At 35.8% G+C, this 5,943-nt stretch overlaps 1 long non-coding RNA gene across 1 annotated transcript; it reads left to right on the top strand.

Moving 5' to 3' along the window:
* Positions 1 to 266: 266 nt before the first annotated feature.
* On the top strand, positions 267 to 972 carry LOC126764353 (uncharacterized). The gene is made up of 3 exons (XR_007667966.1): positions 267 to 558; positions 615 to 813; positions 871 to 972. It is a non-coding gene; the product is annotated as an uncharacterized LOC126764353 (long non-coding RNA).
* Positions 973 to 5,943: the final 4,971 nt, after the last annotated feature.

Here is a 5,943-nt window from a genome sequence, read left to right as displayed (position 1 = left end):
CGTAGATGCAAATGTTTCTTTTTCAAATTGCTGCTTGGTCACCAACGCTGCCAAATTGCATTTGATGAGTATTGTTTATTATTTGCGTAGTTCTTCCCGATGTTCTATCGGTTTTGGTGGAGCTGGTTCCCCCCATTCTCACAATTCGGCATCATGATATGGTCACAATTCCCTTGGTACTTGCTCTTCCATGGAGGTCAATTGTACACCAAAATTCTTCAACCACGGCATGTCGGAGGGAACGACATCGGTTATACATTCGCGATCGATGCGTTCCATATGTGGCTCACCAATAGGTTGTCCAGGACAGATAAGCATGTCTTAACGACGGTATCTCCACAATTTTTAATCTTTGCGCATAACACGATGAAAACAAGGGGGTTACTCTGTAAGGCGTTGCGCAAGTGAAAAAGTTCGTAAATGACAAAAAGCAACTCTGTAGGGCGACAAGCGCATTCGCAATGGCAGCACTCTGTATTGCGTAAACGACTGTCAAATCTGTGCGTTTAACGTATTTTTGATTCGATATCAAACTGGCAAGCGCAACGGACAAAAAATGTAAGTTTATAAGACATATTTGTAGTTTTAATTAAAAAAAAAAATTTATTTAACAGGGAACATTTTAAAAATAAACAAACAAACCCAACACAGTTCGAAATTTTAATCAATTACATGAAAACACATTCGGAACTTTCCAAAGGACAACTGAAAACTGTGGACGCGAAAAATGCTGCAAATAATTTATGGAAAGAGTTGGTATGTGACCTTAATGCTGCGGGGCCACCATCGCGCGATGTTTTAAAATGGAAAAAGGTAAAAAAGATTAATTATAAATGATTTTTGAAGCACATATTACTTACTTATTTAAAGGTTTGGTCGGATTATAAAACTCATTTGAAAGCAAAAATGCGTCGGAATAAAATAAGTATTTCTGGAACTGGTCGTCCAAGTCATTGCTCCTTAACACCGTTGGAGGAGCAGGTTAGTGAGCTTCTGGCAATGGAAATATCCGTCAGTGGAATAAGCGGTACCTCAGAATTTGGTGCAGCACAGTTAACACAACCAAGTGGGTCAGACATTACAACCGACGAATTCCGACAGAATGAACCAACGCCAGTGGATGAAATGACACATTGTTCACGTCAGAGAGTCGCTCCGCAAAAGAAAGATAGCCTTTTAAATAAGCAGGTGGATAACTAAATCGCTTATCACAAAGGTTCATTAAAAGTGTTGTCTGAAATTAATGTAAACCTAAAAGTGATTTCAAAATGCATAAAAAAAAAACATAAAATGAGTAAAAAAAAATAAAAATTGGCTGTTGAAAAATTCGAACACAAAAAAAGGATTGATTTGGACAAAACAAAACTAAAATTTGCAACATTAGAACTAAAAAAGCAAATGCTAGAAATTGAACGGCCCGCCCAATAAAAATATTGTATTTTAGTTATTGACATTGAAGTCTGTTACTTATTTTTTAATACTTACTGATAATTATTTATTGAATTAAAAATGTATTTTTTGTTTATGTGATAGTTTTTTCTTTTTATTACATATGTGCAAGAGACTAAAGCTTTATATCATTAATGTGAATTTTAATCAAATAAATGTGAAAATATGAAAAATTAAAAAGTTTACTTTATTGAATAGTGTTATATGTTTATAAACTAATCGTACTGTTTTTTATTTGATCTCTTAAACGTAATATTGGTTTCATTCGCATTTCCTATGGTTTCAGTATAACTAGTATCGACTTCTTCAACTTCTACCTGCTATATTTACAGGTGATTCCACGAAAAGAAAAAGAGTGCAAATATTATGAAGTGCACAACATACGTTTAAAATTTGCACCACTTTTTCTGGGGCATAATGTAGTTCTCTAGCAGCTAAAAGGCATCGGAACCGCGCTTTTAATACTCCAAATACTCGTTCGATAAAGGATCTGGCTTTTGAAAATTTGTAGTTGTAGTAACTTTTAGCAGAGTTTTCAGCAGCATTTCTATATGGAGTTAAAAGCCATGGCTCAAGCGGATAATAAGCAGAATCGCCTATGAGAAAAAAATTAAGTTAGCAAAATAATTGATGCATATAATTGCTAACAAGTAAAATTAACGAATGTGTATATGCTCACCCAGAATGCGAGTTCCTATTTCTCCATTCACATAGTTGGTTTGTAAATATTGGCGCTCGCTTGACAAATTCCACACATGTGAATCATGACACGCCCCAGCAAATCGACCGTTAACGGCTTTGATCATCATCTTATGATCACATATCTAGGTTTTGGAAACAATATTTATAAAAAAACAAAGAAAAATTAAAAAACAATTGCCTTACCACCATAGCGTTTATACTATGTTTTAATTTCCTGTTAAAATATAAATGTTCATTTACTGCCGGTCATATCATTAGGATGTCAGTACCATCCACCACTCCAATTACTCCTGGAATTCCAGACACTGAGTAAAAGGCTCGTTTCGCTTCATTTTTCTCCTCTGAAGTCATTTCAAAAGTTATGTGTTTTGGACACAGCACTTTCTCAATCGCTTTGCAAACTTCAAACACACAACGGGAAACAGTTTGTTGAGCTAGTCCTGTGTGGTGATCTTGTCCAATTTGCTGTTGATACCCTCCCTGCGCCAAAAATTTTAAAGTGGCCGCTAATTTCACAATTTCGTGTATTCCTGTCGACCTGCGTGGAGTTTTTAGCTCACTACTTATGCTGTCCAACACATATTTGAATGATTCCTTACTTAGGCGAAAGTTTTGCACGAAACTATTTACGAGTAAAAGCACAAACAAGTTTAAAGAATTGCATTGCACTTTATCATTCAAACTTGCCTTTTTTCACTAAGACTCGTCACATAGGACTTGTCTCTAATCATTTTCCGCTCCACTCGTTCATTTCGTTCGTTCGTTTCCTCCCACAACACAACGCAATCTATATTCACACTTTTTTTATTTATTTAAAATTACTTTTATATATTTATAAAACTCTTCAAATTTAATTTAATGTTTATCTGTCAATTTTCTACACTTCTTCACTTTTCTGTTATTGATTTTGTTTTCATTCTCCTTCGTTTCGGTCAGTAATGTCAACTATACTGGAAATTTGTCAACGTGAAAGCAGTGCAACACTGTTTACAATGCGAAAGTGTTACAGAGTACCGATTTTCCTTCGCAACGCAATTCACTTTCGCAACGCATTGCTATTCGTAACGCCTTACAGAGTAACCCCCCAGTCAATTAATTCGCTCAACTGGTAACGCTTTGATCTGCAAGGTGGGTGTTTAGCATATTAGAAAGTATGTAAATACAATTTTGCTCAAAACCTACCCAACAGCTTGATAAACCTGACCAGCAGTATCGGGATCATAAGCGCAATTAACAATAGCTTGTACAACATCCGAATGTGCTCACCGTAGTATTTGCTCTTCAAAAAATTGCTTCCACCTTCAAACACAAAGCTCATTGGTTTGGGACTAGCGTTTAAAGCAGACAGATAATTAAACGTTCTACACCAGCTTCTTTGCTAATTCTATAAAAAAAATGAAAAATTACATGGTAAACCTTTTGAAATAAAGTTTAATTTTAGCTTGCCTAGCAATGCGAAGTGCACCTTCCACAAGCACGTCATTGAATTTAAAATTTTGTCTCGAATTCACGACCAACTAAGTTGATAAATACATTTGAGTACTTCACAGCATCGCGTATCGCTTTTACATCTCTTAAATCATAAAATTGGAACAGCACCTGACCCATTACGCAGCAATATTAACGAGGCCATGTTTAGTTATTCCGTACTTTTATTGGAATAAAATCTCAACCGATCTGTTATTTATCGTCCCAAGGGAAATTTGCACACTTCTTCCAGATTCAAATAATTAAATAAACCATCGTAAAGGATTGTACCATGAAATAAACTCAAATAAATTATCTTAAAAAAACCTTCGTTACGATGGAAAATATATAAATATGGCTGTGAATGAGCATAATCTGGACCCCACTATTCGGCATGGTTGCTTATTTGTTCCTAACATTTTTCTGTGGTGAACATTTATTAACTTGTGGTAAGTTAAAAAGAGGCATAAATAAAAAACTTAATTTTTCATGTATTTGCTCATATCGTTCTCATCTTTAAGAATATATGTTAAAATAAATGGATTTTCTTTTGAAAATACATTAAAGTTTTATATAAAACCAATATTTTTGGGACAACTTTTCCATAAATTTTAAGAAAATTACACAATGCAACCATCTTCCGGTTAAAAGTCGGCCATCTTGGATTCCAACAGAAACTCTACCCTGGACTCCTCTTGGCGTTTCTACAGTGGCACCACTCAGCTGTGCCTTTGTTTACATAACATCAGCTGATAGTGACCTTACTCCTCCTCTACCGTGCTATTTATCACGTTTTCTAAAGAGTATTTGAATGCATTGGCTTTTGGAAGACAGACAATTTATAAAGTTTTTTTTTTTAAGTATTTGTAAGAGAATAACAAAGTTTACAACGTTACATTACTTCTATCACTGCGTGCACTTTATGATAAGGCCCATAAGACAGGTAGCTTATAGCCCAGTAAGTGTCACTTAATATATAAATATATAGGATTACGCTAGGATTGGCAGACTATTTACAAATAGAGAAAAATAAACTGGAGAGTTTTTACCGCGACATAGTGTCCATATAGCAGGATAACATTCTATTGGAGGAGCTTTTAACAGAAACTAGTAGTTAAATTCTAAATAAGAGAGTATAGCATCGGAGTACCCTTTAGTACACCATCCTACGATTTCAGGATTAAAATGGGTATGGTTGGATTGAGGTGATCTGCTTCTCTTTTGATTTGCTTTAACTAGCATATAACTGTTTACACAACTCCCAAAAGAGTTCCTTGTTGATGAATATTGCCTTATACTACTGTGCCCAAAAAATAAGCGGACATTTGAATTTAAACTGCGCGCGTCGAAGGATTTTGAGAATTTTTTTTTAGGTTGGTAGTACGGTCAGTCACATTTAAGTCAAATTTCATGTGAAAATATTCATTAGTGTTTGAGATACGTGTCGGTTTGTGAGCGGTTAAAAGTGAGTTTTTCGTTTTTTGCGATGTCGAAATTTGTTGAGCAAAGAATTTGCATTAAATTTTGTTTACGGAATCAATTTTTTGCTGCGGATACGTTGAGGATAGTGCAGAAAGCCTTTGGTGATGAGACTATGTCTAAAGAAATGTTTACAAGTTGTATAGTAAGTTCCAGCCGGCCGTGAACGTGTCCAACCACGATAATGCACCATCCCATATTGCCCTCGTAATTCGTGATCATTTCGCTAAAAACTCAACCCATATCGTTTCGCATCCACCGTATTCACCTGATCTGGCGCCGTGCGACTTCTGGCTGTTCACCAAGCTCAAAAGACCGCTCCGAGGACACCGTTTTTATACGACAGAGGAGATTCAAGCCGCAGCGAAGACGGAACTGAAGGACATCTCGGAAAGTGACTACAACCAGTGTTCCGAAGATTGGAAAATCCGTTGGCATAAGTGCATTGCATCGGAAGGGGATTACTTTGAAGGGGATAAAATTGATTTGGCAGAATAAACAAAGAATTTTCGAAATAAATACAATGTCACCTTATTTTTTGGGCACACTTTGCCAAAGGATCGAAATGATTAAAAAAGTTGATAACCTTTTTAAAGCGCGGCCGAAAGCCCCAATACCGAAAGAAGTGGTACGCGAAAGAGCTTAGGACATCCCGAAATATAATCCAAATAGCTAATGGGCATAGAACTTAATATTGCGTCATAACTGCTAAATATTTCACATCCTCTTGAAGCCGCGACAAAAAAAAATATCATGGGAAAAATACTGCACAAGTAGTAAAGTGATTCTCTTAGTGCATTGCATGGTTTCAAAAATCAAAGCTCTTGTGTTTGATGAACCGGTTAT

Source organism: Bactrocera neohumeralis, unplaced genomic scaffold (assembly GCF_024586455.1).
Source record: "Bactrocera neohumeralis isolate Rockhampton unplaced genomic scaffold, APGP_CSIRO_Bneo_wtdbg2-racon-allhic-juicebox.fasta_v2 cluster09, whole genome shotgun sequence".
Taxonomy (NCBI): domain Eukaryota; kingdom Metazoa; phylum Arthropoda; class Insecta; order Diptera; family Tephritidae; genus Bactrocera; species Bactrocera neohumeralis.
This window is presented reverse-complemented; position numbering and strand designations above follow the sequence as displayed.